Source organism: Schistocerca serialis, chromosome 8 (genome assembly GCF_023864345.2).
Source record: "Schistocerca serialis cubense isolate TAMUIC-IGC-003099 chromosome 8, iqSchSeri2.2, whole genome shotgun sequence".
Taxonomy (NCBI): Eukaryota; Metazoa; Arthropoda; class Insecta; order Orthoptera; family Acrididae; genus Schistocerca; species Schistocerca serialis.
The window spans coordinates 314,330,588-314,344,810 of NC_064645.1; the positions used below are offsets into that span (position 1 = coordinate 314,330,588).

General features: G+C 42.5%; 1 protein-coding gene across 1 annotated transcript in view; it reads left to right on the forward strand.

Annotated features, from left to right (window-relative positions):
- LOC126416993 (inactive dipeptidyl peptidase 10-like) overlaps window positions 1-14,223 on the forward strand; it is a 1,159,463-nt gene that overhangs the window by 714,251 nt on the left and 430,989 nt on the right. The gene's annotated exons all lie outside the window — the stretch shown is intronic.

Sequence of the window (14,223 nt, forward strand, 5' to 3'; positions counted from 1 at the left end):
GCTCGTTTGTTGTAATTCCATTATACTGAATAGGAGTTTTACTAACTGATATGTTCCTCTGTTGTCTGCTGTGAATTATTACCCACTTGTGCCACAATATATTCGACGAAGGTTTCTTCTTTGACATTCGTAACATAGTTCGTCTAAAAATCTTTTGTTGATATACCTTCGTATTGAACTACATAAACCGCAAAGCAAAACAGCAGGACAACCACGATACTCCAAAGCCTGCCAACTACACTGTCCAGTAACATTAATGTGACCACCTGTCAGAATCCTCCATAACAACCTTTAATAGTGCACACCGCTATGCGAAGTACAAGAGAATCATTGAAGCTCTGGAAGGGACCGACAGGGATGTGGAGCCATGCCGACTACATTAGCGTGGGCAGCTGCGCTATCTTTCGCGCTTGAAGATCCATGCCGTGTACAGTCCGTTTGGAGGTGACCCCACAGATTCTCGACTGGATTTTAATCTGGGGTTGCTTGCTGGGGGAGTACGGTAAACTCGTCTTCAAACTGCGCAACTACACTGTTAGCTATGTGACATGTTGCATTGTCCTGCTGGTAGATGTCATCGTTTCGAGGAAAAGCAAACTAAATGAAGAGGTGGACATGTTCCCCAAAGAAAGATGCAAATTTGTTTACCCATTATGCCTTCCAGAATGACAAACTCATCCAGACCATAATGTTCCCTTTTCCAGCCTGGACCCTTCCGGCGATTGTCACAGGGAAAGATTAAGACTTTCCATGGCGTACATGCCAACGGTCATCTGTCCGATTGAGTTGAAAAAGTGATTCATCTGTAAAAGCGACGTGTACTGGCGTGCAAATTCAGTCAGCTTTGGTGCATGAACAAGTCGCTTGCTGTGGAGGCCCATATGCACCAACGTTCGCTGAACGGTCGATGAAGAGACACTTTGGTAGCATCTTGATTCATTTGAGCGGTCAGTTGCTCAACAGTTGCATGTCTGTTCGCCCATGTAGTGTCCTGCGGTCGGCAGGAAAAAACTACGAGTCGGATTTGAACACCCTTTATTATAATAAAAGAATATACGCCTTCTCAGCGTACATTAATTTTTTAACGCAAGAACGACAAGAAGACCCCACAACTCTTGTGAATGTAAAACCGGATAAGAAAACAAGCCAATGGAAGAAAGTAAAAACAAAATTCAACTCTACTAAAAACAAGATGCAATGTGCTACTAAAATGCTATAGTGAGTGTATACAACGCTAGAGCCGGCGTAAGTACTTGCCGGAGCTGTTCATAACGGTAGGTAAACGATGCCGGTCTGACTGTGTGGGCGAGCTTATAAGGCCCAGTTGGCGGAGCGTCACATGAGTTCAGATTGGTGGAGCACTGGCACATGTTATCTGGCGGAGTAGTTCCGTGTTTATTCAGAAAGCTTGTTATTGTTTATATTCACTGGCGATGTGTCGCTCTACGCTCTTGAAAGGAGGTCGGCATCCCATCTTGCTTGTCGGTTGTGCGGGCCCTCTAACTGATAAGGGGCCGCTACGACAACCCGCACACATCTCCGCAACCGTAGTTCATCCCTATTGTCTGTGGTCCGTGGTGCACCATAGTTGCCTCGGCACCAGTTTGGGATAGTGCCGTTTTTCTTTGGATGGTATACTTTAACCACAGCGGCATCAGAGTAGTTTACAGACTTAGCCATTTCGGAAATGCTTCCATCCTTGCCCCAAAAGCCACTAATCATGCCCTTATGGCTATCAGATCAGTCGCTCTGCTTCCACAATATGCTAATGACTGTACTGTCGTTCTTTTCTCCCAAGACGCTCTATACATATACAGGGTGTCCCAAAAAGAATGACCCCATTTTAACTTGTAATAACATTGACACAAATGTCACTAGATTAATGAAACAGCGCTAGATGTAATCGGTATGGTCTAGAGTTTCAGAAAAAATCCGCTAGATGTCGATACGAGCGCTGACATGGAGCGTGCAGCCAGTCTCGTGCAATATGGCGTCCGCTTAACAGAAGGCGTATTGTGTTATTGAATTTAGTCGTATTCAATCAATGATCGCAGTTCAGCGGGCGTTTCATATTCGATTTCGTGCTAAACCACCATCACAAAGGAACATTCGACGGTGGTATAAACAGTTTGAAGAAACAGGGAGCCTTTGTAAAGGCAAAAGTCATGGATGGCCAGTTTGGGATGAATTCAGCTATCGGCTAGATGACGTCCGTGCAGACAATGGAGGACATATTAAACATTTGTGATGGATTTTTATTAACTTCTGTCTTTTCTGAGTAATTTAGTATGCAATTTGTTGGTGTCAAGCCCTTCTTCCTAATAAATAATTCTATTTAAAATCGGGTCATTCTTTTTGGGACACCCTGTATAACCCACTGTTAAGTGCTGCCACCAGCCGCTGTGGCCGAGCGGTACAGAACCGCGTTGCTGCTATGGTCCCAGGTTCGAATCCTGCCTCGGGCATGGATGTGTGTGATGTCCTTAGTTTATTTAGGTTTACGTAGTTCTAGGGGACTGATGACCTCAGTTGTTAAGTCCCATAGTGTTCAGAGCCATTTGAACCATTTTTATGTGCTGCCAGCTGCCGCCTATGAGTGGTTTTTGCGCCCTGAAGTCTAAACTAGCCGGTGGTCATATTAATGTGACTGGACTGTGTAGTTTCCATGTCATCAGGACGGTACAGACCACAGTCTTACATAGGATGGCATTGAGTGGCCTACAGCAGGCGCAACTGAGTAAGGCCAGCCTCTAAAGCACAAGAAGGCAACACCAAATTTATGCTTCTGCCTTACATCATTCAAGCAGTTGCGAAGTAGACATACATTTGCCGAATGCAGAGATAATCAAATCCACTCCCACAGCAACAGTATCACCACATTACCTCAAGCAGCATCAAGACTGGTTATGCACATGCCGCCAACGAGCACCAAACTGGATATTCTACAAGTGATGGTAGCTGTTCTTCACTGGATTCAGCACTAGACCAGAGTGCAATTAACCTTCAACTATTGCCACACACTGTCTTCATACTATAGTAAAGTCCTAGAAATAAATTATTGTAAATTGTTGATAATATATGTTCCCATAATTTTGCCATAGAGTTGCCTAACGCTATTTTGTCTGTGATGAGAATGTGCAGTTGCTGTGTACAAGCAAGACATCTCATAACAGAAATTTCTTCGGTGATAGAGCTTATCTTCCTGTCACAAATTTATATTTGACACCAAGAATATTTGGTGAGCACAATTAGATACCCACCCTGTTTTCATCGCCAGGTTGGGAACTATTTGCATAACGCAGAAGCATAAAACGGGCCTTGCCTTGTTACATCAACTCTGGAGGCTGCCTGAACTCACTCTCGAGTGTAGGCAGCTCGGTGTCCTTCTGTCTATGGCTGTGATCTCTATCTTCTGGAGAACACGGCACCATTCATTTGAATTAAGATTGGTGATAATCTAACTCACTTCATGCTGTTTTTGTGGTCTTGTTTTACGTTACATTCAGTAATCTTGAGCCTGAAAGCAAGCACCCTGAAACAGTCGGCGTAATGCTTCAGACCAGAGGAGGGAAGGTATGACCTGGGCGATATCATCATTCTGGAAGTTACAATGGATGAGTCCAAGATTTCGTCTGTTCTTGAGACAATGTCCACACCTACATGCAGTTTGCTTTTCCTTGGCACGATATTATCTACCAGTAGGACAATGCAACGTGTCACACCGCTCCCAGTGTACGTGCATAGTTCAGAGAGCACTACGGTGAGTTTAACGTCTTCCTCCAGCCACCAAATTACGCGAATTTAAACCAGATCAGGAACCTGTGGGATCCCCTCGATAGGCTGTTCTCGCCAAGGATCCTCAACAAAGGTTATTGTGTGGGGAATGTTTTTGTGGATAACGTTATGGAAGATACAATGGATCAACACTAGTACGCATCTATTCTTGTGGAACATTTCCAATCATACATGCAGTTTTCATTTCCTCGGATCGATGATAACTACCAGCAGGAAAATGCAACATGTAACACAGTTCGCAGTGTATGTACGTATTTTGAAGAGCACAGGGACGAGTTTACTATACTCTGGTGCCACCAGACTCCCCGGATTCAAACCCAGTGGTACCACTTCGAGCGGGCTGCTAGCGGTTTGGATCCTCCACAAAGAAACGTAGCGCACCTGGCCACGACGCCGGTGTCGGCTTGACTCCACATCCCTGTCGGTACCTTATAGAACCTCACTGACTCTTTCGCGCTGCAAAACGCTGATAAACATCTTTTGACAGGTGGTCGTATTAATGGGACCGGACAATATTTGTGTACTAAAACGGCTGGGCCACCAATTTATCCTATATCGCAAAACCAGCGCGAAATGAGAAGTGTTGTGCAGGCTTATCACACCAGTGTTGTGCAAACATATCAAATGTGTAGAGCACGAAGTCCACTGCTCACGAGGGCGCAGGTGCAGGTATTGTTTTCGAGAGTTGTCACATTCAGGCTGGCTCGCGCAATGAATGTTTGTGCCAACCAGTTAGGGGATAATTTTTATGACACCAAAATTGATGAGCTGATTGTCATCCGAAAAGGACAGTATCCGCCCCTTCATACACATTTTCGATCTATCATACAATACAGGGTGTAAATTTTAAGTTGACAAACCAGAATAACTCGAAAAATAAACTTCACACTAAAAAAATACGTAGAATCCAAAGTTGATTATTTCCTAGGGGGCATCTGCTGGTGCTAAAATTAGCCCGGCACCCCAGCCCCTTGGAGATGGGGCGGGAGGCAACTTTAAAATTTCAAATGGGAACACCTATTTTTTATTGCTGAATCAGATTATAGATTAAAAAACTACGTTCATTTTGTCTTAAACATTAGTTTTGATTCTTGGTTGTTGGGTCTGTAATTCAAGAAAATACATGTTCTCATTTTTGCATAGGAAATGATTACGGATAAAAAAATACTTATTTACTTTGTAAATTTTGATTCGGTAAAACTAAAACTCTCCCTCTCTCCCCATAGGATGGATTTTGAGAGTGAGGAATTAGAGTTTTACAAATGTTGACCCAAATATTAATTTTTTCCGCAGATTCGGATAAGTTTTGTTTGTTTCGTGGTCATGAGGTCACACAACTTTTAATTATCAAACAAATGATCTGACTAGCTAACTAACTAACCAAACATCCTACTTACTAACGAGTGAAATCATTAACTAAAAAACTAACCGATTCACGAACCTAATTCTTTATTAGATTCGGAGTAATCACTCTTGTTTGTCAAGAAGTCTCACAACTGGGGTGCTTGCTTCGTTTGGGTCTTTTAGTTAGTTAGCTAGTCAGATCAATTGTTTGATAATTATAAGTTGTGTGGCCTCATGACCACGAAACAAACAAAACTTATCCGAATCTCCTGAAAAAATTAATATTTGGGTCAACATTTGTAAATCTCTAATTCCTCTCTCTCAAACCCCACCCTATGGGTAGAGAGGGAGAGTTTTAGTTTTACCGAATCAAAATTTACGAAGTAAATAAGTATTTTTTATTTATCCATAGCCATTTTCCACGCAAGAATGAGAACATGGATTTTCTTGAATTAATTAATTAATATTTAAGACAAAATGTACGTGGTTTTTTATGTAGAGTATGATTCTGCAATAAAAATAGGGATCCCATTTGAAATTTTAAAGTTGCCTCCCGCTTCCCCCTCAAGGAGCTGGGGTGGCGGGCTAATTTTAGCATCAGTCCCCCTCGAAAATAATCAACTTTAAACTCTACACATTTTTTTGGTGTGAAGCTTATTTTTCGAGCTATTCTGGTTTGTCAACTTAAAATTTACACCCTGTATACGATCCATTTTTATGCTTTCGGAATCTGCATTTGTCACTTGTGTCAGTAGTTCATGTCGTTATTATATTTTTTCATATAATTTGACAGTAATTGTGGCCTGGGAAAATAATTAGGTTCCCTGTATGAATTGGTGAGAGCCAAACCCTCTTGAATATTTAATAACACTTTAAAGTAAACTACATACACAATTTAAACGCAAGGTTGCGATTAGTTGCCTTCGTTTTCTGGTGGGGTTCCTGTATTTTAGGGGCGCAAGCAGGAAGGTCCGTTGCCCGGGAGTCCGGACGCACCTCTTCAACTTTTCGCAAACGGCTACTGTGACCCTAAATGCTCTCGCCAAGTCTAGCGAACTGCTTCCTCCTGGCCTGTGCCAACACACAGGGTCCAAGCGTTCTCACAGCATCTGACGAGAAACTTGCTGTCTCCATACCTGCTTGCCCCGTTCAATTGCAGCAGAAGAATTAATACACACATCAAAAAAGTTTTGCATCACCTCGGTTCCGACAGTTCTCGAACCTGTGCAGAAAATTGGAATAGAGATCAACATAAACATCATTTCCGCCCTTTTTATTGCTCATGAAAACCGCACATTGTATGTTGTACCACCATACAGCGAGACGTTCAGAGCTGGTGGTCGAGATTGCTGCACACACCGGTACCTTTAATACCCAGTAGCACGTGCCTTGCATTGGTACATGGCTGTATTCGTCGTGGCATATTATCCACAAGTTCATCAAGGCACTGTTGGTCCAGATTGTCCCACTCCTCAACGGCGATTCTGTGTAGATCCCTCAGAGTGGTTGGTGGGTCACGTCGTCCATAAACAGTCCTTTTCAGTCTCTTCCAGGCATGTTCGATAGTGTTAATGTCTGGAGAACATGCTGGCCACTCTAGTCGAGCGATGTCGTTATCCTGAAAATGATTCAAATGGCTCTGAGCACTATGTGACTTAACTTCTGAGGTCATCAGTCGCCTAGAACTTAGAACTAATTAAACCTAACTAACCTAAGGGCATCACACACATCCATGCCCGAGGCAGGATTCGAACCTGCGATCGTAGCGGTCACGCGGTTCCAGACTGAAGCGCCTTTAACCGCACGGCCACACCGGCCGGCGTCGTTATCCTGAAGGAAGTAACTCACAAGATGTGCATTTAGACAAACGCCTCACCAATATGATGCCGATATGGTTGCATTATCGGTCGGAGGATGCCATTCACGTATCGTACGCCGCCTTCCATGACCACCAGCGGCGTACGTCGGCCCCCATCATGCCACCTCAAAACAGCAGAGAACCTCCATCTTGCTGCATTCGCTGGACAGTGTGTATAAGGAGTTCAGCCCGTCCGGGTTCCCTCCAAACACGTCTCCGACGATTGTCTTGTTGAAGGCATATGCGACACTCATCGGTGAAGATAACGTGATGCCTATCCTGAGCGGTCCATTCGGTATGTTTCTGGGCCCATCCGTACCGCGCTAGCCGGCCGGTGTGGCCGAGCTGTTCTAGGCACTTCAGTCTGGAACCGCGCGACCGCTACGGTCGCAGGTTCGAATCCTGCCTCGGGAATGGATGTGTGTAATGTCCTCAGGTTAGTTAGGTTCTAAGTTCTAGGGGACTGATGACCTCAGGTGTTAAGTCCCATAGTGCTTAGAGCCATTTAATTTGTACCGCGCTGCATGGTGTCGTGGTTGTAAAGATGGACCTCGCCATGAACGTCGGGAGTGAAGTTACCCATCATGCAACCTATTGCGCACAGTTTGAATCGTAACACTACGTCCTGTGGCTGCACGTAAAGCATTATTCAACTTGGTGGCGTTGCTGTCAGGCTTTCTCCGAGCAGTCATCTACTGCAGTAGTATCCCTTGGGCGGCCTGAGCGAGGCATGTCATCGACGGTTCCTGTCTCTCTGTATCTCCTCCATATCCGAACAACATCGCTTTGGTTCACTCCGAGACGCCTGGACACTTTCCTTGTTGAGAGCCCTTCCTGGCACGTGATCGAACCGCGGTATTGACCGTCTAAGTGTGGTTGAACTACAGACAACACGAGCTGTGTACCTCCTTCCTGGTGGAATGACTGGAACTGATCGGCTGTCGGACCCCCTCCGCCTAAGAGGCGCTGCTCATGCATGGTTGTTTACATCTTTGGGCGGGTTTAGTGACATCTCTGAACAGGCAAAGGGACTGTCTCTCTAATAAAATATCCACAGTGAACATCTTCAGGAGTTCTGGGAACTGGGGTGATGCAAAACTTTTTTGATGTATATAAAATGGATTTACGGAGAGAGTTAGAAAAGATGCAACTACTGAAACGTTATTTTAATGATGTAAATTTAAGATGGAGGGGGAAGAAAGGAAAGGGGAGGAAATATTTATTTGAGCGGCATCGGGATATTAAGCAGATTCCGCGGCGATGAGTGAAAATGTGTGTTGGACCGAGACTCGAATCTGGGACCCCTTGCTTTTTAGATAGTTGCGTTAACCACTGCGCAACCCGCCGTACTGTTTATCGCACATTCGCGGACTATCTCGGCACTCTCCCTAGCTGACCAACATTACCACCTAGCGCCACCTGTCTGCAGTCTCTGTTCATGTCCCTTTCGCTCGTTAATTTTTGATCCCCGCTGGAGGTCTAAAGTAACTGTGCATCCACAGTGACGGTTTTGGATTCACCGAAGCGAATCAGTTATATGAATGCGTGGTGTCTGTTCTTTCGGACATGTCCAGAATTATTAATTTATTTTTAATGAAAATGAAGTAAATCTGAGGAAACAACATTTATTATACAACGTAACGAAATACAGTGTTAGGGGGATGTCTGACTTTGTTTGATTGACCTAAGTGACTCAATGTTGATTTCAAGTGAAGCTGAGTTTTCCAAATTGACATCAGTAATTCGAGTTCTAATGTGTGATTTGTTGTAATTCCTCTGACTAAAAAGCTGTTCACACCTGTTTCCAAAAAATTAAGCCATTTTAAAGCATGTTTGTAAAACGCTGGTTATTTCTTCTTGTCAAAATAAGTTTTATAGAGCTCTTCCAAATCAACCTGGTTAAATTCCTCTTTGAACTGTGCATCATATTACATTTCTCAGCATTCAATTTGTGAATGTCCCGGTAGTGAACTCATGTTTATGTATAATGGCGTAGCAAATAATGAAACAAGCAGTTGACGCTTCTTAAAATCTTGAAATCGGTTTCCGAGTCCGTATTTCAGCTCACAATCAGATATCAAAGAAGCAGATTTAATCACTGCCGACTGTGTTACGTCCGATTGCTTTGACAGTGTAGGAAAATGTGTGAAGTCTTTTGTTTGTAACTGTTTTTCCCAAAGCCCAAGTTGTGGTGAATTTTTAAACAAAGGTTCATGCTGCACGTCCACTTCCTTGAAGCGTAGGACACATGAAGATGGAAAAACATTAATTTTTAAAGTTTTTCTTTTCTTTTTTAAACAACCTTATATATGAAGGATCGGTGATTAGGGATTTATATCTGTAATGAAAGCTGGATTTTTTATTTGTAATTATAAATAATAAGAGTGCATTTTTCAAGAAAATTAAAATTAAAAATGTGCTAAGTAGCATATATTTATATGACCTAGGTATTAGAACTGAATGGAAAAAAACTAAAAAAACGAATGACCGAAACTAGACTCGGACCACCAGTCCAATAGTTACCAGTCTCGACCGCTGGTTTTTTTCTCGATCTCTGCATATTTCACGCCTTACGGAAATGCTTGTAGAGGATGCAACTACGTTTAAAATATATATCAACTACGCACTTATGTTCAAAAGCACAACCCCCTGGGAATCGAAACCTGGTTCCCTACTTTGGAGGCTAGCATCGCACTACAGGTTGAGGTATCAGTCTTTCATTTGAGTACTGCACGTACTTAGGAAACTTTATAGTTTGTTCTCTCGAGAATTTTTGAGAGTAATATTCAACTGCTTTAGGAAATTAATTAGTTCTGAACATCATGTGCCATAAATATAAAAAAATTACATATCCTTCACTCAACCTAGCAGCATTGCTTTAAAGTTTACACCCTTATTTCGACTTCGTTTGTTGTGATTGTTTCTAAAAACTATCCTACATTTCAAGATGATAATGTTATTAGCGGACGGCTGACCCCGTCAGAGGTTCGAGTCCTCCCTCGGGCATGGGTGTGTGTTGTCCTTAGCGTATGTTAGTTTAAGTCAGGTTAAGTAGTGTGTAGGCTTAGGGACCGATGACCTCAGCAGTTTGGTCCCTTAAGACTTCACACACATTTGAACATTTTGAATGTTATTAGTTGCTGTAAATAAGAGAGAAAGACAGGTGTATTACGTTGCCCTACGAGGGTTCTCTTCTTCCTCTATAATGCGGAATCCTTAAACGTCATCAGTAAAAACGCGTTATTATAATTACATATTTATTTATTACGTACTACTAAAATTAAAAGAAGGTACTGAGGCTGAAACCATTACTAATGTCGACTGGTGTACCGGCTCACCATAATGAATCCATAAAATAAATCCAAGCCTACTAAAATTAAAGACAAGCATCACAGATTATTTGTAAAAAGATAAAATTTGGCTTTACTTACCTGAATTGATGATATGTTTATCGCGATCGAATGTGCACCACATACAATCGTGAAGGGTTGTAACTTTACGGCCGATAGTGTTGTAAGTTTGCAGTAAAGTTAAGTATGGAATGTAATTGCTATATCTGGCACTCATCTCACTCGGGCAGCGCAAAAAACGTATCCGGTTGCGCAATTCATACTACTGCTGATTGTTGGTTGCATATCGCCAAGGCGAACTATATTTTCTTCAAGATGGTGCGCGGGTTTTTCAAAATAAATCCAGCACAGTGATTTTTTTTTTTTTTTCAAACAGGAATATGGACTAGAAACCTAACGATAGTTGAATCAGTGAACTGAGATATCCCCTATCGTAATCGGATATAATAAGAAAGACGCTTAATGGAATCTTCTTTTGAGAGTTTCACGTGAAATAGAATTTAAATTTTTCGTTCTTGTGAAACAGCCCCTCGGGCCAATAATTAGTGCCCCGCACTCCGCACGCTGCTCGCGGGCTGTGTGTCGGCCACCGCTGATGTAAGTTCTTTCAATTTACAATAGAAGTAAATCGTCTTATATGCCCTGGCTTTATCCCATAAACCTGTGTCTTCACGGGGTCGGCATGTTAATGGGGATTTGGCAAAACTACAGGGCGGCCGGATGCCCTTCCTATCGCCGCCTCTTCGCACCCCTCCCCTCCCCCTGGCCAACCATTCTAAATCCCTCTCTTTCCGTCTGTATTATAAACGTGAAAGTGTGAGAACGTTTTGGAAATGTTTACAGATCGTGTCGCTGAGAAGGAACTTGGGTACCAGCCCGGTATTCACCTGGTCAGATGTGGGAAACAACCTAAAAGCCGCATACAAGCTGACGGCACAGTGGGCCATCTTACTTCAAAACCTGGATGTAGTAGAAAAATGTATATAAAATCCTACAACAGTGTGTTCTTTTTAGATTTTTGGGTTCGCTGATTACGAATACGTTGTCGAAATTACAAAATTCAAATTGGCGGATCTAGTACGGAGGATCTAAACAGTAAAAGTAGAAAATTGGAAAAAAAGTTCTGGTTATAGGTAGTCTAAGGTCGCTGATAATGAGTTAGAAGTCGGAATTGCCGTGTTGAAATGTTTTATTCTAAACTGTACATTTTTCAAAAGAAATCGTCGTCACATTCGACGTCTGCGTCACTACCGTTATTTTATAACGCAAAATTAATACGAGTATTATTACACTAACATAAGGCACAACGTGTTGAAATGAACGATGAAACGGACGCGAATCGTACTCATGAAAAATATAATTGATCCGTACGAATACTGTTTACTGGAAACGTCAAATAGATCGCGTTTCCGTTGAGGCTGGTCACCTCATTCACAATTTCGACAAAATTAATGGTAGTTGCTTTTCATTAGCAGCAGACAGCTGAAACGGACTTCCTACATCCTCAGACAATTTGGCTCTTCACCCGCGACTTGACTGTCAGTACCTGCTGTCCATACATTTCGCACAGAGTCAAATATTTGCCTATGTGCTCAGGTTTTTGAATGGGAATTAGATGCTGAAAAACAAATCATTTAAAATGTTCATCACGCGCCGGAGATCAACGCCTCGTGTTTCTGTGTGTGCCGTCGTTTTGTGCTTAAGTGGTTCAGTGTTATTCGTTTTGTGGACCTACGTTCACGTGTGACAATTTTCGTCTATGTATGTGTCCAAGTGTCTGAACAAATTTTATCTTGGACTCTACGCCCGTGAACGGCTCCATGTATTTTAAAAAGTGTTTGTCTCCGTTTATATGTCCACCATATTTTTATCTCACATTGTCTTCATTTGTCTCTTTTATGTTTCTCTGAGGCCAAAGAGCGGCGTAGTATGCTGCTGCTGGCCTGCCTGTAAACAGGTTTCAAAATAATAATAAAGAAAAAAAAATGTTCATCACACGATACAGTGTTTGTTGATTGATTTTCATGTCTGTGATCAAGCAATTGTTTAATTGCTTATTAGTTAATTCATGAGTTATTATCTATTAGTCCACGATAATTTAACAATACTGAGCATTGATTAAAGAGTGCTATGCATTACTGCACAATTGTCTACCGTGTGGCCGTCCACCAAAAAGGCGCATATATGCCCACGAAAATTCATTTGAACTTGTAAACTATACTATCAAGATAGAAGAAGAGCCATTTAAAAATTACAGCCACGCAGAAGAAAGTATCTAACAAATTATTCCGGTTAATATCGGTAGTAGTTTAAAGTCGATTAGTGTTATTAGCGCAGTTAAAATGCCGTAAATAAACCTTCTGGAGTGCTAACCATCTTATTGTATCCTGACAATTGGGTGGAATCGCTGTCATATATTAAACAGGCCACACAAACAATATCTGAAAAATGTATAGTTGTCCTATTCCCTGTTTACTAACAACTGTCATGGCAAGTATTATATCATCTTGTGACTGGAATGCCACCACTGCATTGGACAAGCATGCACCAATGCCACCTACACAAGATGTCGTGAGACTTAAGGCGGAACGTACACCTTCCCCTGTCTCTGTCCAGAGTTCGAAGCCAGGTGGGGAGGAGCAGATTCGATCTGGGGCCAGCACGTCTCCCCAAATCCCGGTAGCACTGCGCTAACAACGATAATAATAATAAGTAGCTTCGATCTTTTACTTATGACACCGAAATTGATGAGCTCAGTCTGATTCAAAAAGCAAAGTATTCCTCTCTTTGTCTGGAATTTCGATGTATCATATATGAGCCATACGAGTCATTTCGGTGATTGCGATTGTGAGCCGTGTTGAGAACTGCGAAATTGGTAATTTATAGCAGAACTTGTTTCAAACGTTTCCACGCGCCACGTATACTGAAGAGCCAAAGAAACTGATACACCTGCCTAATATCGTTTAGGGCGCCTGCAAGCACGCGGAAGTGCCACAACACGACGTGGCAGGGGCTCGATTAATGTCTGAAGTAGTGCTGAATCCTGCAGGGCTGTCAATAAATCAGTAAGACTACGGGGGATGGAGATCTCTTGTGAACAGCACGTTGCAAGGTATCCCACATATGGTCAGTTATGTTCATGTCTGCGGAGTTTGGCGGCCAGCGGAAGTGTTAAACTCAGAAGAATGTTCCTGGTGCCGCTCTGTAGCAATTTTGGACGGGTGGTGTATCGCATTGTCCTGCTGAAATTGCCTAAGTCCGTCGGACTGCCGCCAGACACTTGTCTTATACAGACGATGGCGACAGCAGCGCCATATTCTGCCTGTTTACGAATCTCAGTATTTGAATACCCATACCTATACCACTTTCTTTAGCTTTTCAGTGTATTTCTTAATTACGAGGGTAAGTCAATTATTATCCGCAATTTAGTTATATTTTTGTTTATTTGGTAGTACTGTCGTTTAACGTTGAAGACGCATGCTTTGTTTATTTGATGTTCTATCTTTGCAATTTTCAAGCTGCTAAGTTAGTTTTGTTATCGCTGTCGTGTTGTTAATCATGACTGCTGAGCTGTCTATTTGCACCAACGAAGAGCAACGCTAAGTGATCAGTTTCTTGTGGTCTGAAGGCGTATCAGGGGCCGAAATTCATCGAAGACTTTCGGTACAGTACGGAAACAGTGTTTTGTCACAACGGAGTGTCTACGAACGCATTGAAAAATTCCGAAATGGTCGCACAAGCGTTACGCACGATAAATGAGCCGGACGACTGTTTAACGCCACAAATGAAGAAACTAATGAGCGTTCACGTGAAATGATTCTCTACTAACTGTTGACGAAGTGGAACATCGTCTGCAAATTAGTCCGGTTCTGCCTA